The sequence below is a fragment of the Oncorhynchus mykiss genome, chromosome 19, assembly GCF_013265735.2.
Source record: "Oncorhynchus mykiss isolate Arlee chromosome 19, USDA_OmykA_1.1, whole genome shotgun sequence".
NCBI lineage: Eukaryota > Metazoa > Chordata > Actinopteri > Salmoniformes > Salmonidae > Oncorhynchus > Oncorhynchus mykiss.
In genome coordinates, this window is record NC_048583.1 from 30,592,163 (window position 1) to 30,616,687 (window position 24,525).

Consider the following 24,525-nt stretch of genomic DNA (forward strand, 5'->3'; position numbering starts at 1 on the left):
ATTGATTTTGTTTTATGATGATACCATCTATCTTTTCATATTTGTGCAAATCTTTCTAGAACAGAAAATGTACACAATTCAATGGATATCAATCCACAAAGAGGTAAGAATATGTAGGCTACAATAATTGGTTGAAGGCTAGCAGTTTTGGGTGCAGATGAATGAACTGCTCACTTTTGTGTCTGTGTCTGCAGGTATACAGACGAGGAGGCATACACAGGTATGTCAATTGGTATTGATATGTTATGCAGATCACATTTACCATCCTCCTCCCTTACCTCTTCAATGAAAATCCCACAGGCCTCTACATACACAAGGTATGTGTATGGAAACCATTATCAAAACAGCTTTTTTTCATTCACATTTACCACAAAAACCAAGGTATAAATACTGTTGTGCGCATGTTTTGTTAAACATCTGTTTTTGGATTCACAGACTTTACCCTCCTTACACCTGATGAATATAACAGGAATCCTGTTCGATCACCATGCACTGCAAAATCATTAGGGGTATGGATACGGAGAACATGAACATGTCAGAGGATATACCCATTGGACTCGGGGCTCTGCTGGGAGTTTCCCTCACTAAAATCATAATAAAACACTGACGACTTAAATAGTGTTATTGTTGTTATTGTAATGCATATTAATAATATGGGAGGAGGGGGTAGTTAAACAAACGTAGCCTAAAAGGTTCTTCAAAAGGTTCTTTGAGGATCCATTAAGGGGTTCTTTGAAGAACCCTTTTAAAAAGGTTATTCGAAGAACTTGTAGTGGTTCCCCCACAGTCTCAATTTGAATAACCCCTAAAGGATCCTCCAGGAACCTTTACTTTTTAGAGTGTAGAAGGCAGCAGCCAGTGTCTTCAACGGTGTGAGAGAGAGCCCAGCTGAGAGAGAGACCAGCCAAAAGGGAGAAACCTGTCCATTGCTTGAAGCTATTTGTCTGTTTACTCAATCGTCTTTTGAGAAGGCATGGCACGATTATCACAAAACCAACATCAAATCACAATAATGTATGTTCAGCGACTCTCAAAGACAATAGCACTTGTTAATGTTTGTGTCATGGGGTGAAATGACATTTCAACAACTGACGAAATAATTAAGCATTAGATTGTTAGATTGGACTGAGGGAGTGTTGTTGTGTTCTAGTATGGCCTGTGGGCCAGCCTGAGATTAATGCTGGTAAACTGGACTCCATGATGGTCTCTCAGGGTGCTATTACTGTAGCTTACTTTTCGTTCCATTACAACCAGTAGAGGTTGCATCTTTTCAGACAGGCTTTGTGTTCAGAACAGACCTCCATGTTTTCAGGCTAGAAATAATGTCTGTTTCCCAAATGGCACACTATTCCCTTGATTCAACTTGTCAGTATGTCGACACCTGTGGTTTACGAAGCATGTGACAATTAGATTTAATTGAATATGTAGTGCAATACTTTTGAGTCAAACTGATGATCTAAGAGATGGAACATCCACAGCAGGGAACTCCTTTGATGTCGGATGATGTCAAAATGGGTCAGACAAAGAATGTTAATGGTCAGAAAAGAGCACAGAGAGAAAAGACACTGGCAGAACTACAATGGATTTAGGTTGTAAAACTCAGAGTGGAATATCCCCAATCAGCCTTGATATCAAAGACAAAGTACGGTGAGGAGATACAGAGGGAGTTTTTTTGGAGAGAGTTGTGGCAATAGAGATGCGGGCAGAGGTAGAATTTGACAAAGAGGAATAGGCATAATGAGTTGGAGAGAAGGAGAGATGAATGAGAAAGAGGGACGTGTGGAGTGTTGGATAGAACGGGGTGAGTTTGAGAGGGGGGTAAAAAGTTGGTGCGAAAAATAAGAAATTAGAGAAGTGAGTAGAGGGGATAGAGATTTGTAGAGAGGGAGGAAGAGTCAGAGGGACAAATAAAAAGAGAGGAGCGGTAGATAGACAGAGAAAGCTAGAGAGAGAGAAAGAGAGCGAGCTCCTCTTTGCTCAATAACCCTCCCTCTTCTTTGCTCTCATGTCCCTCCTCTCCTGTCTGTATGTAGCCCGGCCATTAACAGGCTTTTCACAGCCTGCCACCCAGCTCAATGTCTGTTGTACCCAGGGCTTTTTTAGCCTGATAATTTGACTCTGACTGAGAGAACTGGCATATTGAACAAATTAGCTGATTGAACACTGCCACCCTTTCTCTCCTAGTCCCCGGGTCTGAGAAATATGTTCATTGTTTTTCCATTTGAGGGGGCTGATGAGGTGTTATGGCTGTCTACATGTTTTGGTGGGTGTGCACAGCAAATTATCCAGTGTTAAATATAACACTGGTCCATTGTCTATTCGGGTCCACACTTTTCAGCACTAAGGATAGGTGTCCCGCTAGCGGGACAACTTCCGGTGAAACTGGAGGGTGCACAATTCAAGTAAATAATCATAAAAATTATGGATATTTAACAATTAGGTACATATAAGTTTCTTATATCAGCTGAACACTTAAATTCTTGTTAATCTAACTGCATTGTCTGATTTACAGTAGCTACTACAGCTAAAACATGCCATGCGATTGTTTGAGGACAATGCACCACATCAAAATATTCTTCCACCGGCACACAAATAACGATTATATATTCACTTACTTTTTGAAAATCTTCCTCTGATTTGTCATCTAAATGGTCCCAGCTAGAACATCTAGTGTCGTTTTGTTAGATAAAATCCTTCTTTATATCCCAAAAGGTCACATTCATCATTTTGTCAGTAATGTAGCCTTCATCAAGTGAAGTCTTAACCTGTCTAGGACTGGGGTTCGCTAGCAGAACCCCTCGCCAACAGCTCATGAAATTGCAGGGTGCCAAATGCAAATCAACAAAAATCTCATATATCAAATTTCTCAAATATACAAGTATTAGGCACCATTTTAAAGATAAAGTTGTCAGTGATCCAGCCACAGTGTCTGATTTTAAAAAAATGCTTTACAGCAAAAGCTCCACAAACGATTATGTTAGGTCACCACCAACTCACAGAAAACCCCAGCCATTTTTCCATCCAATGAGAGGAGCCACAAAAGCACAAATAGAGATCAAATTAATCACTAACCTTTGATGATCTTCATCAGATGACACTCATAGGACTTCATGTTACACAATGCATGTATGTTTCATTCAGTAAAGTTCTTATTATCTTATCTTACATTGGTGTGTTACGTTCACTAGTTCTAAAACATGCAGTGATATTGCAGAGAGGCACATAAATTCACAAAAATATTCATAATAAATGTTGATGAAAATACAACTATTATACATGGAACCTTAGATACACTTCTCCCTAATGCAACTGCGGTGTCAGATTTCAAAAAACCTTTACAAAAAAAGCATATTTTGAGAACGGAGCTCAGAGCCCAAACCAGCCAGCGAAATCCGCCATGTTGGGTAGTCAACATTATTCATAAATGGCATTATAAATATTCACTTACCTTTGATGATCTTCATCAGAATGCACTCCCAGGAATCGCAGTTCTACAATAAACGCTTGTTTTGTTCGATAATGTCCATCATTTATGTCCATTTATGTCCAATAGCTTCTTTTGTTAGGGTGTTTGGTAAACAAATCCAAAAGCGCGTTCAAAAAGTTATATTACAGGTCGAAGAAACTTGTCAAACTAAGTATAGAATCAATCTTTAGGATGTTTTTATCATAAAAGTTCAATAATGTCACGACCGGAGAATTCCATTGTCTCTAGAAAAGAAATGGAACGAGAGATACCTCTCTTGTATGACTGAGAACGAGGCTATAGGCAGACCCCTTAGTCAAACAGCTCCCATCCGGCCCCCCTTCACATGAGCAGCCTAAAACAACGTTCTAAAGACGGTTGACATCTAGTGGAAGCCGTAGGAAGTGCAAAATAACCCATATCCCACTGTTTATTCGATAGGGGTGAGTTCAAAAACTACAAACCTCAGATTTCCCACTTCATGTTTGTATTTTGTCTCAGGGTTTTGCCTGAAAAAGGGGTTCTGTTATACTCACAGACATAATTCAAACAGTTTTAGAAACTTCAGAGTGTTTTCTATCCAATACTAATAATGATATGCATAATATGCATAATATCTGGAACTGAGTAGGAGGCAGTTCACGCTATTCATCCAAAAGTGAAACTGCTGCCCCCTATCCCAAACAAGTTTTAACTTCTTATGGCTGCAGGGGCAGTATTGAGTAGCTTGGATGAAAGGTGTCCAGAGGTTCCCAGATTAAACGGCCTGCTCCTCAGTCACTAATATATGCATAGTATTATAAGTATTGGATAGAAAACACTGACGTTTCTATAATGTCTGTGAGTATAACAGAACTCATATGGCAGGCAAACACCTGAGAAGAGATCCAAACAGGAAGTGTGAAATCTGATGTTGCTCGATTCCTACGGCTTCCACTAGATGTCAACTGTTTTTAGAAACTTGAATGAGGCTTCTACTGTGATGTGGGGCCGGATGGGAGCTGTTTGAGTCTGTGGTCTGGCAGAGAGACAGGTCCTGGTCATGCGCATTTCACATGATAGAGACCTGCGTTCCATGGCTTTTCTACAGACAATGGAATTCTCCGGATTGGAACGTTATTGAAGATTTATGATAACAACATCCTAAAGATTGATTCTATACTTAGTTTGACAAGTTTCTTCGACCTATAATATAACGTTTTGAAGTTTTCGTCAGACGTTCGGCTGGGCCTGCACGAGCGTTTGGATTTGTGTACTAAACGCCCTCACAAAAGTAGCTACTTTGACATAAATAATGGACATTATCGAACAAATCAAACATTTATTGTGGAACTAGGATTCCTGGGAGTGCATTCTGATGAAGATAATAAAAGGTAAGGGTATATTTATAATGTTATTTCTGTTGACTCCAACATGGCGAATAATATTTCTTTTTTTTTCTGAGCGCCGTCTCAGATTATTGCATGGTTTGATTTTTCCGTAAAGTTTCAAAAAAATCTGACACAGTGGTTGCATTAAGGAGAGGTCTATCTATATTTCCATGTCTAACAATTGTATTTTCATCAACATTTATAATGAGTATTTCTGTAAAATGATGTGGGTCTCTGCAATATCAGCGGATGTTTTTGGAACTAGTGAATGTAACGGGCCAATGTATACTGAGGTTTTTGATATAAATATTAACTTTATCAAACAAAACATACATGTATTGTGTAACATGAAGTTCTATGAGTGTCATCTAATGAAGATCATCAAAGTTTAGTGATTCATTTGATCTCTATTTGTGCTTTTTGTGACTCCTCTCTTTGGCTGGAAAAATGGCTGGGTTTTTCTGTGAGTTGGTGGTGACCTAACATAATCGTTTGTGGTGCTTTCGCTGTAAAGCCTATTTGAAATCGGACACTGTAGTGGGATTAATAACAAGATTACCTTTAAAACGGTATTAAATACATGTATGTTTGAGGAATTTGAATTATGAGATTTCTGTTGTTTTGAATTTGCCGCCCTACATATCATATCGCCTTTCATATCATATCGATCCCGTTAACAGGATTGCAGCCCTAATAAGTTTTTAAGTGAATGTGTTATCATTAAAATTGACTGAACAAAAATAAAGCCTTACTTTGTTGGCTTAGATTTAACCTAATATGTTGGACTGAAAGTCACATTATGCAGGCTTGTAAAGTGATGTGTAACTCTGAATCCAGCGGGAGCTGGGAATGTGTATTCACCAGCAGCCAGCATTCAGAATGGTTAGGAAAAATAAGTTATACTGAAAAATATATTTCAAAGATTTTACTGAGTTACATATAAGGAAAACAGTACATTTAAATATATTAATTTGGCCCTAATCTATGAATGTCACATGACTGGGAATTCAGATATCTTAAAGAAATGAGTGGCATGGATCAGAAAACCAGCCAGTATCTTGTGTTACCACCATTTGCCTCATGCAGCGCAACACATCACCTTCACATAGAGTTGATCGTGCTGTTGAGTCAGGCATTTTGGAATGTTGTCCCACTCCTTTTTATTGGCCTTGTGAAGTTGCTGGGTATTTATGGGAACTGGAACAGGCTGTCTTACACTTTAATCCAGAGCATCCCAAACATGACAAACAAGGACTGATTTTGGGAAACACTGCTATATTGAGCCATAAAAAAAGGGTTGTAACCATAGTGGAATTTTTGGGGCCTTCTAGAACCTTTTTGAATGGTTGTTTATAGCAGGGTTTCCCCAAACTTTTAATGTATTTATTTCTAAGTATAAATATAAAACTAAAAACAGGTATACTTTTTGCCCTTTTCTTATAAGAAAAGGGCAAAAATTCAATTTGAGCCCAAATACACCAAGACCTTCCCAGACACTGAGGTATTTAACGAGTGCATGGGACAGTATTGGAGGATTTGGCTATACCAACATCTATGCATAGCACTCCGTTCGTCATCCTCCTATTGTAGTGGGCCAATGAAAATATATCTTGGAAAATTCCCCTCCTTATCTTGATGTGGCCAAGCCTGCGCTAACATATCCTGTAAAGATCCATTCATATCTTTTGGCCACTCACCGGGATATTTTATGTTTTTTTGTCTGGGAGTCGGATTTACCAGCAGCAGCACCACTGTCATCGGGGACGTGGATCGACGAATCTGAGCACGGGTCCTAGATATTAGGGTCTCTGCTGGCAATGTTTGGAGGTGTGGCTAGCCTGGTGAGACCACCTGGTTCTTGTCCTCCCAGGCAGCTGTCATCATCGGTGGAAGTGGATAGCCCTGACTCGCACTCTTTGCTGGTAGAACCAGTGAACAGGGGCTCGTCTGTCGATGTGAATGAATTGGCCTTTCCTTGGAGGCTTGTTGTTCTCCACACCAGCTGATGGAAATTGTTGCACGCTGATACATTTCAACAGTGAATCTCTTTTGCTTAGAGAGTGTGCCTCTTTTCTTATTTATTTTTTTTATTTTATTTTTTATATATATATTTGCCTCCTGAAAGTTTTTGTCTCTTCGACATGGTAGCAAATCTGGTTGCAAGTCTCTAAAGCTTACTTTTAAACCTCTTCCGTCTACCCCCTCCTTTTTCGAACATTCTGTTAAAAATCGTGCAACATTTCAGCGTCCTGCTACTCATGCCAGGAATATAGTATATGCATATGATTAGTATGTGTGGATAGAAAACACTCTGAAGTTTCTAAAACTGGTTAAATCACGACTGTGACTATAACAGAGCGTGTGTTTCATTGAAAAGCGCAAGAAAAACTGGTCACTGAAAACTGAAAAAAATATCCATGCGCCACTTGCATGTATTGTTTAAGGGACACCAAATTTCCCCACGATGTCGCCAGTCTTGTCAATTTCCTGGGAGTTATTTCTTGGTCAAACAAAGGAGAGAGATCCATTCCATCCGGTCTCCGACAGGACGTCTTGGAAGAGAGATTTCCAAAACATGATTTGAAGACGTGGAGCTATTGAATACACATCGCCCCGTGTTCAATTTGATAGATTATTAACGTTTACTAATACCTAAAGTTGGATTACAAAAGTATTTCGAAGTGTTTTGTGAAAGTTTATCGTCAACTTTTTTAATTTTAAAAAATGACGCTGCGTTTTGAAACTGTTTTTTTCTGAATCACACAGTTTCCATAGATGGATATTTTGGGTATATATGGACCGATTTAATCGAAAAAAAATACCCAATAGTGATGTTTATGGGGCATACAGGAGTGCCAACAAAGAAGCTCGTCAAAGGTAATGAATGTTTTATATTTTATTTCTGCTATTTGTGTAGCGCCGGCTACGCTAATTATTTTGTTTACGTCGCCTTCAGGTATTTCGGGGTGTTGCATGCTATCAGATAATAGCTTCTCATGCTTTCGCCGAAAAGCATTTTAAAAATCTGAGATGTTGGCTAGATTCACAACGAGTGTAGCTTTAATTCAATACCCTGCATGTGTGTTTTAATGAACGTTTGAGTTTTAACGAGTACATTTAGCATTTAGCGTAGCGCATTTACATTTCCAGGTGTCTAGTTGAGACATCTGCGTCTCAGGTAGGAGCAAGAAGTTTTAATCTGAAATGATTTCCACTAAAGTGGTTGTTCAACTAAAAGTTTTGATATTATGCTGCGGGATTTAGAGGTAATCAGTAGGTTAGTACTGTACCCTGCGTCACTGCTTCATTGCTGCAGACCAGCACAAGGGGGAGTTAGAACACTGATTATGTTTTTGGGTCCCAAGGCACTACTGCCTTAATCACTAATCATCACACACAAACATTAAAAAAACAGTACAATAGTTTAATTTGCAGATTCATTTTTATTCATGTGATAATCACATGTAAAAACACACACATATCACCATCGCTACCAAGGATAGTGGGCGTGAACTTCGGGAGAAGCAGGGATGGAGTGGTAGCGGGAACTGCAACAATGGCTATGAGCTGTTGGCCGGGACACCGCCTGCCATGCAGTAGCCGAACAGGGGCACCGAAGTATACAGTTATTGGCTGAGTCAGGTGATCGAGAGGAGCAAGAGCAAGAGCAGCACACACGTATGTTGTGACAACCTTTTACCAGTTGTAGGGAGGCTATTTAGATTCTCATTAATGGAGACACCTATTTCCAAACCTTTTTCTATAAAACATATTAATGCGCTAGAATGGAGTGGAAGTTATGAAACTCAATCCCGTGGTTCTTTAAGGGAAAAGTCCTCAATGGAACTGACATTAGGCTAAAAGTGGAGAATTATACATTTTCCTCTGTTGGCCATCAAGTAGTCTATTAATGTAAACTCAGCAAAAAAGGACCTTGTCTTTCAAATATGAGTTGTAAAAATCTAAATAACTTCACAGATCTTCATTGTAAAGGGTTTAAACACTTTCCAATGAACCATAAACAATTAATGAACATGCACCTGTGGAACGGTCATTAAGACACTAACAGCTTACAGACGGTAGGCAATTAAGGTCACAGTTATGAAAACTTAGGACACTAAAGAGGCCTTTCTACTGACTCTGAAAAACACCAAAAGAAAGATGCCCATGGTCCCTGCTCATCTGCGTGAACGTGTCTTAGGCATGCTGCAAGGAGACACGAGGACTTCAAACGTGGCCAGGGCAATGTCCGTACTGTGAGAAGCCTGAGACAGCGCTACAGGGAGACAGGACGGACAGCTGATCGTTCCCGCAGTGGCAGACCACATGTAACAACACCTGCATAGGATCGTTGGTTCCGAACATCATATCTGTGGGACAGGTACAGGATGGCAACAACAACTACCTGATTTACACCAGGAATGCACATTCCCTCCATCAGTGCTCAGACTGTCCGCAAGAGAGTGAGAAAGGCTGGACTGAGGATTTGTAGGCCTGTTGTAAGGCAGGTCCTCACCAGACATCACCGGCAATAACGTTGCCTATGGGTACAAACCCGCCGTTACTAGACCAGACAGGACTGGCAAAATGTGCTCTTCACTGACAAGTCACGGTTTTGTCTCAACAGGGGTGAGATTTGTGTTTATTGCCGAAGGAATGAGCGTTACACTGGGGCTTATACTCTGGAGCAGGATCGATTTGGAGGTGGAGAATCCATCATGGTCTGGGGCAGTGTGTCACAGCATCATCAGACTGAGCTTACAGGGAAGACATCCTCCTCCGTCATGTGTTACCCTTCCTGCAAGCTCATCCTGACATGACCCTCCAGCATGACAATGCCACCGGCCATACTGCTAATTCTGTGCATGATTTCCTGCAAGACAGGAATGTCAGTGTTCTGCCATGGCCAGCGAAGAGACCGGATTTCAATCCCGTTGAGCACATCTGGGACCTGTTGGATCGGAGGGTGAGGGCTAGGGCCATTCCCCCAAGAAATGTACGGGAGCTTGTAGGTGCCTTGGTGGAAGAGTGGGGTAACATCTCACAGCAAGAACTGGCAAATCTGGTGCAGTCCACGAGGAGGAGATGCACTGCAGTACTTAATGCATCTGGTGGCCACACCAGATCCTACTGTTACTTTTGATTTTTACCCCCCCTTTGTTCAGGGACACATTATTCAGTTTCTGTTAGTCACATTTCTGTGGAACTTGTTCAGCTTGTCTCAGTTATTGAATCGTATGTTCATACAAATATTTACACATGTTAAGTTTGCTGAAAATAAACGCAGTTGACAGTAAGAGGACATTTATTTTTCGGCTGAGTTTATATGCCATTGTAGGCTACCATTTGATACAATAAATATGTTGAAATGATGATATCACTGGAGTCATTGCAAATGAATTTGTAACACTTGTGTAGCCTACCTGGAGCTGGCAAATCAATTTAATAAATAGGCTATAACTTAAGTTTATTGTTGTTGTAGCCTTGTGTTATTATGAACGCTTTAGATTGACGTTAAAAGTATTCAGATTAGGCTACAGGTAAAACACTTAAAACATGTAAAAACTGGTTGTTGTTGACAAGCATATTCAGTTCTTACACATATTAATATTGAATTCAGTTATTGAAATTGTAACCACATCTTCAGTAGCCTATTCCAGCAGGCTATTGGGAAACACAATAACTTCTTATTGCGAAATCGCCTTCCTATTCATGTTGAATAAATTAGTATATATATATTTTTTTTTTCCCACCTTTATTTAACCAGGTAGGCAAGTTGAAAACAAGTTCTCATTTACAACTGCGACCTGGCCAAGATAAAGCAAAGCAGTTCGACACATATAACAACACAAAGTTACACATGGAGTAAAACAAACATACAGTCAATAATACAGTAGAAAAATAAGTCTATATACAATGTGAGCAAATGAGGCGAGATAAGGGAGGTAAAGGCAATAAATAAGCCATGGTGGCGAAGTAAATACAATATAGCAATTAAAACACTGGAATGGTAGATTTGACTAGATGAGTGTGCAAAGTAGAAATACTGGGGTGCAAAGGAGCTAAATAAATAAATAAATACAGTAGGGGAAGGGGTAGTTGGGCTATGTGTACAGGTGCAGTGATCTGTGAGCTGCTCTGACAGCTGGTGCTTAAAGCCAGTGAGGGAGATAAGTGTTTCCAGTATTTGAACTAAGAAAGCTGCTAAATTGTTCAGTTTACATCTTGTCTACATCTTGTCTAGGCTACTGTAGACTATGTTAAATCAGATGTAACCCTATAGGCTACCTGCCTTTATCTAAGCAAACTATGGCAACATTTTGATAAAGAACCCAGATTTGTATCTGTAGCCTGTCTATTGAAATGACAAGTCAATCTTGCAAATGGGCCATTTATAACATCTGGCACATAATAACAGCACAATTGCCAGAAAATAGCCTAGCATTAGTGTTTTTATGTTCGTGTTTCTTGCGCAGAGATTTCGAGATCCTCTGTCCAAGATGGCGCCAAAGAGGATGGCTGACGTTTTACATGCTCCTAACAAACTGTGCTATTTTGTACGTTTGTTTGAGTCTGTAACTTGTTTTTAAACTTAATACATAATGTTGCTGCTAATGCCTCTTATGACCGAAAATATCTTCTGGACATCAGAACAGTGATTACGCACCTCAAACCTGAAGAAGATTTTTCCTTTAACAAGTCCAACGAGAACGATATACTGCTTTCCCGGGAACAGGCCCAAATCGGTGTCATTTGCGTGAAGAAAAGACGGAGGAAAAGGTGCGCAGGTCGGCTGCCTTCTGAGAATCAGTACGCGAGTGAGTAAACTCCCACTGCCATCCGTTTTACTGGCTAGCGTGCAATCATTGGAAAATAAAATTGATGAACTATGATTAAGATTACCCTACCAATGGGACGTTAAAAACTGTAATATCTTATGTTTCACTGAGTCGTGGCTAAACGACGACAAAGATAATATAGAGCTGGTGGGATTTTCCATGCACCGGCAGAACAGAGAAGAAGCCGTCTGGTAAGACGGGGTGTGTGTTGGGGTGTGCGTCTATTTGTCAATAACAGCTGGTGCGCGACGTCTAATGTTAAAGAAGTCTCAAGGTATTGCTCGCCGGAGGTAGAGTACCTTATGATAAGCTGAGACCACAATATCTACCAAGAGAGCTATCATCTATATTATTCGTAGCCATCTATTTACCATCACAGACCGATGCTGGCACTAAGACCACACTCAACCACCTCTATAAGGCCATAAGAAAATAAGAAAATGCTCATCCAGAAACGCTACTCCTAGTGGCCGTGGACTTTAATGCAGGCAAACTTAAATCAGTTACACCAAATTTTTACCAGCATGTCACATGTGCAATCAGAGGGAAAAAACTCTTGAACACCTTTACTCCACACACAGAGATGCATACAAAGCTCTCCCCCGCCCTCCATTTGACAAATATGACCATAATTCTATCCTCCTGATTCCTGCTCACAAGCAAAAACTAAAGCAGGAAGTACCAGTGACTCACTCAATACGGAAGTAGTCAGATGATGCAGATGCTATGCTACAGGATTGTTTTGCTAGCACAAACTGGAATATGTTCCTGGATTCATCCAATGGCATTGAGGTGCATACCACCTTAGTCATAGGCTTCATCAATAAGTGCATTGACAACGTCATCCCCACAGTGACCGTACAGTAGTTCCTCCTTTAAAAGTTGTGAGCTTACGCTGCGGGACTTAGAGGTAATTTGTGGTTTAGTACGGTACCCTGCGTGACCACTTCATTGCTCCAGACCAGCAAGGGGGAGTTACAGCACTGATTATGCTTTTGGGTCCTACTGTGTAGCTAACTGATAATGAATGGGGGACATAAACCTAAATAGAAACTGATAATTGTGCACGACTTCAGTATTACTTACTAAAACTTTTGTTAGGATTATTTTGCTCTTACTGTAGTAGTGTAGGCCACTCCCGACCGGTAATGTTGTACAGCATTTGAGTGGTGCAATGGTCTAAGACACCATATAGCAGTGCAAGCTGTGTTGCTACAGATGCTGGTGCAATACCCATGCTGTCCTCGACTGGGAGACCCATGAGATGACAATAGGTTTTTATTTTTTCTCCCTCTAAAAACAGAAATAAATAATTATAAATAACAAACAGGCTTTATTTACAAATTAGTAACAGTCTCAGCCCATTTTCAAGAATGGCCTTTTTCTTGCTGATATTACGTTATTTGAAAACAAAATCATCTCCAAAATATTTAAGGGGCATTGCACTAATAATGACGCTGACTAGGGAAACGTTCCCGTTGTTCTTAGTACCAGTCGGCACGTTCAAACTAAAATAATGTTACTAATAATGGCATCTTTACGCTTTCATTAATAAAATCATTTTCAAAATACTCTTTCAAAATGCTGATGTTAATTTAGTTATGGATCCATAACATCCTACAATGTGATTTTCTGGATTTTTTTTTTCTCATTTTGTCTGTCATATTTGAAGTGTACCTATGATGAAAATGACAGGCCTCTCGCATCTTTTTAAGTGGGAGAACTTGCACAATTGGTGGCTTACTAAATACTTTTTTGCCCCACTGTCTGTATGTTCTAATGAATAGCTTTGTGTCTCTATGTGCTTGCAAGGTCACAAAGATATGTTTTACAGACTGTTCATGGCACCACACTTCAAGGGGTCAAAGGGAAGGTCTATATCCATAAGGTTGGGTGTCCTTCATGTGTGACATACTGTATCATGACTCCAGATGTGGTACAATCCTGTACACTACTGCCACCTTCATATAGCATGTTGAACTTGCAGCACCTGACTCACTGCACATAGCCCACATACAGTGGCTTAAATTTCACGATTCACATACAAGCTTTACCACAGATCTTCCTTTACAACCTCAAACCCTGTAGTCTCTCAAATAAGTGCCATATAAAATGTACAAATACCAGCTTGATGATGTTTCATTTCCAGTTGTGGAACACTTAACAAGACAGAAATCCTTCTGCTATCCTGTATTGAGTTAGAGAGTATATAATACATGTATTTAATATCAGACAGTGATTTGAATATGTGTTCAGCACCACTGCGTTTGTTCATTTAGCAGCTGCCTCTGTACTTAAAGGGGCAACAACGAATTCAAACAACAACAAGTTATAATATCCTTCATTTAAAAGTTTTAAAAATTAACCTACCAATTCCAGATTGTCCCTTTAAAGCTTTAATTATGTGGGCTACATAGTCTCATTATAACACAGATTATACCAACACCACCCAAATAAACCACCATGAAGGACATATTGTCAGTGAGGGCCTGATATGGCCCATCACTTCATGATTTAGTAACCAACAGCCAGATTTAAATATAATTTTAATTATGGAAGTGGTCGGAGAAAGAGAGCAGATGTGGTGTTTGGCAGTTGAACTTAGAGCCACAAAGCTCCTGGTAATGTCACATAGAGGCAGTGGACACAAAATACTAATGATGATATTGACAGGGTAAAGACCTGTGTGTATTTGTGTGCATGCATGAGTGTGTGTTATCTAGATATTTGTGACTCACCACCTGGATTCGGTCTTGTGTAGAAAAATGTGAAATTGTGTTTTTTACAAAGGATAAAAGTAGAGACTCAGAGCTACAAAATGGTATATCATACATTGCATTTGAGGAACAATGGGAAAGTATTCTGCTTTGAAAGTTGATAAACTTGTAAACTCACTTTTGAATGTTTTTAAAGAGCTTTTCTTTGTCTACACCCATTCAGCATCATTCACACCCTCTTAAGCTTTAGCTCCACCCATCTCATTTTGCTCTCGGAGCGAACACTTGACTTTCTGGCCAATGATTTGTTTACCTCTGGATAATATTAAACACTTTTTTTGCAGACACCAGCCATATTCAATGGGTGTTGTACACACGTCGTGTAACGTTAGCTAATGAACTAGCCAGGTAACATTAGCTAGTTAAACAACAATGAAGAAAGTGCCAACACTGCCTAACATTAGGCTCGAACTAGAAAAGCAAACAGCTCTGGGAAACTAATAATAATGTCCGCTAGGGAGCCAGCCAGCTAACGTTAGCTGGCTAGCTAGCAGTACACTTTAGTTTAAGACATATAGCTAGCTAGCTAGGTAAACAATGAACCTAGCTAGATAAACAACGTTTAAGATCACACACATCGCGTAACGTTAGATAACGAGCCAGCAATCTAATGTTGGCTAGTTAAACAACAGTGAACATGGTGGCAACAATGCCACAGTGCTAGGCACTAACCAACCAGGTACAATGTTAGCTAGCTAACATTAGACTCTAACTATTTAAAAAAAAACAGCTCTGGGAAACAAATAATAACGTCAACTAGGGGGGCAGCCAGTTAATGTTAGCTAGCTAGCTACTTTAGCTTGAAATGAAACCACTTTGTCAAAATTAGAAACGTGTAATATTTGAAATTGTAACTGGATAATGCTAGACTATTTTACATGCAGACATCACCATGCATCATGGACGCGTGTCTCCCTGTCAAGAATGCCATATGATGGTTGCCCTTAGTTTGAAGATGTAATCTTCAAAAAACAGGTATTTTCTCCATCTCTTTAGCTATCATACTCTGTTTCCACTGATTTCAAAACTTGATGCTCCAGAAAATGGAGAGCAACACTTATGCAGCTCCACTACACAATACATTTTTTTTAAAGCTGCGTTCGACAGGATTACCAACGCTCAAATAGACAGACGCCTTCAATATGGCAGACCAATCCAAATTCCTCTCCGCATGTCCAGCCCACTCATTTTCTCAGCCAATCATGGCTAGTGGGAATGTTACAGATGGCATACAAGTTTGTTATTAAGGCACATGTTCCAGGAGGAATTTCTGCCAAAAAACACATTTTGATCAAATTAAATTAAAAGGGTTTAAATGGCTCTCCTGGGAAGTCGTGACTTGCAAAATACGCCTTGTTTTCTGAAACGGGTCACATATACTAAATAAAACAAAGTATTTGAACAACAGTGCAGGAAGTGTGGTTTCTAAATATTGTGTATTAAACTGGATTTAACCTCATGTCCCTGAATGTTCCATAGTTCCCTAATCTACCTGAAACCTACCGGTCAGATGAAAGTTTTTGTACAAAATCCTAACTACATTTGTAAGTACGGTGTCCAGTAGAGGTCGGTGTTGTAATGCAGCTTGGAATTGAAGAAAGCACCGGAACCATGGCGAAATCTGTGGGATCTCGCATTTTGCAAAATACGTTTTAAAAAGCACGTGATCAAACAAAGCTTCAGACATCACTGATGACATACTTCTGAAAAAGCAATACACGCATAGGGACACTGCTTCGAAGTCAACTGTTTAGCAATTTTGATGCATGCCTCAGACCTATATCGACATAACATGAAAGGCCGCTCAGCAAGGAAGAAGCCGCTGCTCCAAAACCGCCATAAAAAAAGCCAGACTATGGTTTGCAACTGCACATGTGGACAAAGATCGTACTTTTTGGAGAAATGTCCTCTGGTCTGATGAAACAAAAATCTAACTGTTTGGCCATAATGACCATTGTTATGTTTGGAGAAAAGTGAGGGAGTCTTGCAAGCCGAAGAACACCATCCCTACCGTGAAGCACAGGGGTGGCAGCATCATGTTGTGGGGGTGCTTTGCTGCAGGAGGGACTGGTGCACTTCACAAAATATATGGCATCATGAGGAAAGAAAATGATGTCGATATATCGAAGCAACATCGCAAGACATCAGTCAGGAAGTTAAAGCTTGGTCGCAAATGGGTCTTCCAAATGAACAATGACCCCAAGCATACTTCCAAAGTTGTGGCAAACTGGCTTAAGGACAACAAAGTCAATGTATTGGAGTGGCCATCACAAAGCCCTGACCTCAATCTTATAGAAAATGTGTTGGCAGAACTGAAAAAGCGTGTGGGAGCAAGGAGGCCTACAAACCTGACTCAGTTACACCAGCTCTGTCAGGAGGAATGAGCCAAAATTCACCCAATTTATTGTGGGAAGCTTGTGGAAGGCTTCCCGAAACGTTTGACCCAAGTTAATCAATTTAAAGGCAATGCTACCAAATACAAATTGAGTTTATGTAAACATCTGACCCACTGGGAATGTTATGAAAGAAATAAAAGCTGAAATAAATCATTCTCTATACTATTATTCTGACATTTCACATTCTTAAAAAAAAGTGGTGATTGTAACTGACCTAAAACAGGGACTTTTTACTTTGATTAAATGTCAGAAATTGTGAAAAACTGAGTTTAAATGTATTTGGCTAAGGTGTTTGGAAACTTCCGACTTCAACTGTATTTAAAACCAGACACAGATGAAAGGACAAACATATAAGTAACTTTGCCATAGATGAATAAGATAAACTTTTAATTATATTTGCTGACATCCTACAGTCCAATTTTGGCACCAGTAGAGTACCTACCTATATAAACCACGCCTCTCCGCAGACATGCCTTCTCCGATGTTGGTTACAAGTGCAAATTTAAATTAGGTAAGATAATATCATCTTACCATTGGTGTATTCAAATTTGAGTTAAGGTGATGTCACATTGTCACTCTGATAATTAATCAAAGTGTTTGACATGGGGGAGGGGCCCAGTAACTTTATGATCAAACTTAATCAATTTAGAAGCAACAGTAATTTTTCGTACTTTGGTCATCATACTTTGATCTGGTTTCTTTCAAACATCACCCAATTGAATGAAAATCATGATTTTATCTCTGGAACAGCTTGGGGTCCCTGAAGAGGGAATTGAAACCCACTGACTGATTTAGTCAACCAACCATTCTCAATTGGCCCAAGGCCATACGTGAGTATTTCATAAACCAGCATCACTCCATAGTCCTTCATAATAAATCAAAATCTGGCCTAACACAAAACATTACATAAACTAGAATGACACTCATTTAGGGTTGTACAAAAAGACCAATGTGAAAACCACACCATAAAATATTTTAAAACAATCCTCCTCCCCTACATTTGAATTATCACTAAAAGAGCAAAGAAGCCATTTGTTAACTGTAAAGAACCATTGAAGAGCTCAAAGGGTTCGTTGAGTCATTATGGTTCCACATAGAACCATCACCATTCCCAAAGAACTCTTGAGGAACACACATTTTTTAGTGTGTGGTGTAGGACGGCTAGTCATCTTGAAATGGTGGGAGAGACAGAGTGAGAAACGCTTAGGTGTGTGTGTGAGAGAGAGAGAGAGAGAGAGAGAGAGCGAGAGAGCGAGAGAGAGCGCAGTTGGGAAAGATCGCTATCAGCTGAATTCATTACAGTTAACGTCTCCCATGGGTTTCAAGGGGAAAAGGCAATTCTTGCATTAGCAATAAACAATCCAATGTTAGTCGTTTATGGCTAGGAAATCGGTCTGCTTTCTTGAGAACTGCGCGCAGTCGGTTCTTTTGGGTGTACATGAAGGGGTGGGAGACAAAAGTCCCATCTCTTTGCCGAATGTAATCCTTTAATCTTTTGAAGGCAGCGCTGAACTTGGTGGCGCCTCTGAACCAGCCCGGGAGGCGAAGGACTGCTGCTGTGGCATCGCCAGCGGAGTACAGGAGTAGCGGAGCATACCGGGGATAAACTGAATCGTTGCCCGGACCAGCATGCCCCCCACAACAACCACCCGCCTCCGGGAATTCTCGGGCAGAGCCGCTAGGACCCTGGAGTACACCAGTCAAGATGTGGAAGCCTGAAAGCCTAACAGAGTGAAAGCCTGCGCTGGGTGTCATTTACGGGGGAAACGGACCAGGGATAGTTCACCATGCCCCATGGATATACAATAAAACGACGTTCAGCATTCCTGAAAAAGGTGAAGACCATCTTACTGCCTAAAACCAGTTTTATCGCTGACATCTGAATATGCGTTATTAAATACCTACAGCGCTGTCCACTATAGCCTAATAACACTACGGTGGTAAATATACATATATTTTAAAACTTTAGCTAAAATAGGATAAATTTGATTTCACGCATATGGTTCATGTTTTACGCACAATATAGCCTATGGTTTTGTATTTTATTTCGACATGTAAAACAAGCCTATATGAAACACTGACTACATATTCTTTTTAAATGTACTTTATATGTATTTTCCATTTGATTTCAAATCAAGTACTTCAAGTGAGCCGTTTCAGACAAATCTATTGGCATTGTGAGTGTCGATTTTCCCTTTTTGCGCAGCGTTTGAAATTCACCTGCGGTTCGTGACATATTGGTAATGATAAGGAACTTTTACCTACGCTGCTATTGGCAGCTGTAACTGACATTTATTTAAATTGCTGGCTATATTGACACATCGGCTCAGGATTCTATTTAAAGATGTTGCCAGTCCAGTGCTTCACCTGGATTAGGGACAGAGTTAGGTATTCACTATCCAGTTCAGAAGCTGATGATCCGTGTTACACAAAAACAAATGGTTATATATAGTGCCAAATAAGGGTTATTTGGCTTGTAACAATAGTGGAACCCTTTTTGATGCTATATAGAACCGTTTTTTGAAGGTTCTATAAAGAACCATGCTCACACGGTTCTAAATGGAACCTTTATGGTGCTATGAACCCTTTTCTACGGTTTTTATAAAGAACTATAAAAAAAAAGGTTCTATATAGCACAAAAAAGGGTTCCACCATGGATTCAACCCTTTTTAATGGTTCTTTATAGTATTTGTATTTTGCATTTATTATTGATCCCCATGAGCTGCTAACAAATCAACAGCTACTCTTCCTGAGGTCCAGCAACATAAGACAGGTACATACAGTTTCAAATACTACATGACATTACATTATATAACACCTTACCCAACACATACAGTGCATTCCCTCAGGCCACCATTCCACCACCACATATTTACAATACAACATACATGTCCCCATGTGTAGAGTGCGTGTCTTATCATGTGTAAATGTGTCTGTGGAATAGAGTTCTATGCAGCTATGGCTCTATGTAGTACTGTGTGCCTCCCATTGTCTATAGTACCTTTACTGAGAATGTTTTTTTTTATAGAACCATTCTCAATCTCTAATGTTCTACAGAGAACCTTATGAAGAACCATACAGGGTTCTTTTTTTCTGGTTAGCCAGAAAGAAGATTATTTAAAAAAAACGATTTAGTCCATAGCTTATTAGTGACACAAGGCCACATCTGAGGGTTACCTGAAACACCATTACCAGCTATAATCATTTTAGTCATATAATAGCAAAACACAACAGATTAGATAAACTGGAATGACACTCTCACTCAAGGTTGCACAAAAATAGCTGTGGGCAAACCACACCCCAGAATATTTGAATGAGCTGCCACCCCGACATTTTAATTACCACCAAAAGATGAAAGAACCCTTTTCTGTATAGCAAACAACCATTAAAGGGCTCAAAGGGTTCTTTGGGTCAGTATGGTTCCACATCGAACCATCATCCTTCCCAAAGAACCCTTGAGGAACACTAGTTGTCAGCCAGGCTTCGTTTCCTCCTGTCCTGGCAGGGTAAAAAGTAGAGGTTTACACTACATTATCAGATAATGTCTTGGACATTTTCAATGACATTTGAGGAAATGACAGCCAGCCAGGTGTAACTTCATTACTTGTCCCCATCTCTCTTCTCTACCTTTTTAATTCATGTGGTCATATCTGGATCTCTGTCCCAGAGTTGTCATGCCCATAGGAGGCACAGGGACACATACCCCTTCAGATTGGCCCAGTTTTTTCTCCCTGTAACACTACTAGCCACCTAGCAATTATATGAAGTTGGCTTTAGCTAGCCCAAATAGGTTCCCGATCTCCAAACCTCATAACTAGCTACCAAGAGGCCATTTCAGGCTATCAATCAAGTTAGAGTAGCTAGCTTCCCTAACTAGTTTAGCTGGCATGCATGCTGGCAAGGTTGGAAGACTTAAGAAAAGCAAGCAATAACTAAATGTACTGAATAAGACTCACATTCCTTTCAACCTTTAACCAAGACTTTAGCAGAGATGTAGAGAAACATATTTAGTTTCTTTAAAAAAAAAATCCCCAGTCATGAGGATACAGACAGCTAAAGAGGTATGCTTAGATATGCAGAAAAATATACATTATTTTTTTTTTTACATAGAATTAAGCATAATGATTATGGCTATAGAATGCAGTAAAAAGCAGGTTCAGGTGTTTGAAAAATGCAAAATTCTTCAACTTCAGTTGGGAGGGGGGGGGGGGGGGGGGGGGTAGCCCCACTCCAGACTACCCCCCAGCCATCCTCAAGTACTATTTTTCCCCTCAGATTTTTTGGGTTGCATGACGCCCCTGCTCAGCCCCTTCAGCTTTAAATATTGATACTGCTTGAGGTTGCATAGGGTAGATATCGTCAGTTATGGGAGGTGGATTGCAAGTAAATTTTTTACTGCTTGAATACAACTGAATTAGTCCACTCATGTTTAAATGTGAATCATTGTCTTTACATGGGTCGTTCTTGAATTGCAGTGGCATTTGCAACCATACACAACACATTAAAACTAATAATAGTTATGCAACAAACATGTTTTTGTTTATATTGAACTGTTTATTATTGATAAAACATAATGCAAGTCCTTTACTACAAGACTGTATACTTATTCATCGCTTAAAGTACTTAGGGCAAGCAAACAGGCTTGTCCTAGTAGTGATGTGTGGAGTTGTAGAGTTGTTTTGGGGATTTAGAGATATCTATTATTTAGAATGTTAGAAAGTGAACAAAAAAGACAAATTAAATAAATATAAAATGAGCAGTATAATGTGTAATGTCATTGGTGTTAGCGCCTTGAAAATTACTCATTACAAAGATGTACAGGGACCTTGAGTCTTCTCTCTAGTGGCAAATTGTTATCGGAGGAAGGGTCTATTTTAAAGAAAATTATTAGTTAATCACACCTTTTTAGTATGTCATACATTTAAGGATTCCATTGATCATTTGGTGTGTCTAAATCCAAAGTGTCACTTAGTTTTACTAAATTTAAATGAAGGGCAATAACATTGTCAGAAAGATTATTAATCATATCACTTTAGCAAAAGATGTTTAAAGTATTGATAACCTTAGGATTTAGCATTTGTGACCTCCATTTCAGAAAATCCTAATTTACCTAAAATATCTCGTTGGTGTTACCATCATTGATGTTACCATCATTGATGTTATTACTCTTACCAGTGGCACAATGCTATCATTGTGTTAAAAATTATTAAACATCATTAAGCTACCATATTAGTTGGTTTAGAATAGGATGTATCCAAATATTTTTTCCCCCAAATGCCACTGTATTTCAAGAATGACCCACATGCTCTTTGTATCTGGTATGTCAACTCTCCATTTTATGTTTTAGAGCATAATCGTCATCAATGGCATATATAGGCAAATCAACTTCACTGGAGTATTGTTGCCCATGCTTTAGCTTCATTTGCAAGATTCTGTTCCCCCTCTAACTAAAACAACTGAATCACAACATTTCAAATGTTAATAGAACTGACGTGTGTATGTGTATGTGTGCATGCATGTATGTGTGTTTTGAGAGACAGACATTATGAAATGTAATTCTTCATGTGTATCTCTCTCTCTCTCTCTCTCTCATTACTATTGGAGGACTGTGCAGTGCTTCTTGTGAGGGCAGTGGAGCAAATCTCTGCCCATCACCGTGGCATTTGACAGATTAAACACCTCAATGCCCAGAGCCAGTGATTTCTTTAGCATCACTCACTTACTTCACCACTATTCAAAATACATTTAGGAGCTTTTCTTTATTCCTGACTCAATTTACTTTACCTATTTATTGATTGATCTATTTCTTCATTTATGTATGCATCTGTTTTTCTATTTATTTCTCTCTCTCACTCTGATTATTTCATTCAGCATTTCTTGCCAGCTTCAGCACATGCAGCAAAAAAATTGTTCTATACATTTTAAAAATGTACAGGTAATTGCCAAAATAAAGAAAACAATTGAGTAAATTAGGGATACAAAGTCTATTAAAAGCATGTGCTTCCACACAGGTGTGGTTTCTGAGTTAATAAAGTAATTAAGATCCCATCATGCTTAGGGTCATGTATAAAAACGCCCAGTTGCCGATTCTTTTGGCTACCATGGCTAGAAGAAGAGATCTCAGTGAGTTTAAATGTGGGTCTCAAACGTGCATTGCGAGTTTCAAATGTGTGTGTACGTGTGTGCACGCACGCGCAGCCCTTTCTCCAGGCAGGAGCTCAAAATAATAAAAGGGCATTCCCCCTGATTCAATTTAGTTTTTTACTTTCATAATTCATATCTTGAGTTTGGTAACATAACAATTAGCTCTGTAGTGAACGTTTTACACAGGCCTATTTCTTTCTGCAACAAAACACATTCACTCAATCACAAATTGTAAGCAGGCAATAAGCAGAACAATAATATAATTGCAACATGTAAAGTGTTGGTCCCATGTTTCATGAGCTGAAATAAAATATCCCAGAAATGTTCCATACGCAAAAAAAGCTTATTTCTCTCAAATTTTGTGCACAAATTTGTTTACATCCCTGCTAGTGAGCTTTTCTCCTTTGCCAAGATAATCCATCCACCTGACAGGTGTGGCATTTGAATAAGATGATTAAACAGCATTATCATTACACAGGTGCACCTTGTGCTGGGGTCAATAAATGGTCACTCTAAAATGTGCAGTTTTGTCACACAACACAATGCCACAGATGTCTCAAGTTTGGAGGGAAAATGCAAGTGGGATGCTAACTGCAGGAATGTCTACCAGATCTGTTGCCAGAGAATTTAATGTTAATTTCTATACCATAAGCCGCCTCTTGCTTCATTTTAGAGAATTTGGCAGTATGTCCAATCAGCCTCACAACAGCAGACCACATGTAACCACACCAGCCCAGGACCTCCACATCTGGCTTCTTCACCAGCGGGATCATCTTAGACCAGCCATCCGGACAGCTGATGAAACTGGGTTTGCACAATCAAAGAATTTCTGCCAGAAACAGTCTCAGGGAAGCTCATCTGCATGTTCGTTGTCCACACCAGGGTCTTGACCTGACTGAGGTTCGGCGTTGTAACTGACTTCAGTGGGCAAAGGCTCACCTTCAATGGCCACTGGCATGCTGATGAAGTCTGCTCTTCACGGATGAATCCCGGTTTCAACTGTACCGGGCAGATGGCAGAAAGCTTTAATGGGGTCGTGTGGGCGAGCGGTTTGCTGATGTCAATAGAGTGTCCCATGGTTATGGTATGGGCAGGCATAAGCTTTGGACATTGAACACAATTGCATTTTATCGATGGAAATTTGAATGCACAGAGATACCATCACCTCATGTTTAAGCATGATAAGGCACAGCCCCATGTCTCAAAGATCCGTACACAATTCCTGGAAGCTGATAATGTCCCAGTTCTTCCATTGACTGCATACTCACCAGACATGTCACCCATTAAGCCTGTTTGGGATGCTCTGGGTCAACGTATACGACAGTGTGCTCCAGTTCCCACCATATCTAGCAACTTCACACAGCCATTTAAGAGGAGTGGGACAACATTCCACAAGCCACAATCAACAGCCTGATCAACTCTATGCGAAGGAGATGTGTCGCGCTGCATGAGGCAAATGGTGGTCACACCAGATACTGAGAGTTTTTTAGGCCCCTACTTTTTTTAAGGTATCTGTGACCAACAGATGCATAT

The 24,525-nt window shown here is 39.8% G+C and overlaps 1 protein-coding gene across 5 annotated transcripts in view; it reads left to right on the forward strand.

Moving 5' to 3' along the window:
* Positions 1-24,525, forward strand: part of si:dkey-87k14.1 (leucine-rich repeat transmembrane protein FLRT2) — a 56,129-nt gene that overhangs the window by 19,582 nt on the left and 12,022 nt on the right. For 2 of the 5 annotated variants that reach the window (XR_005037701.1, XR_005037699.1), the window contains exons 2-3: positions 195-317; positions 436-606. The exons of 1 other annotated variant lie outside the window; for it this stretch is intronic. The gene's annotated coding sequence lies outside the window, so the exon portion shown is untranslated. Of the gene's footprint in view, positions 1-59; positions 104-194; positions 318-435; positions 611-17,401; positions 18,684-24,525 lie in introns of those variants that run through there. 2 more of the 5 variants (XR_005037700.1, XM_021573896.2) reach the window with 2 other exon arrangements.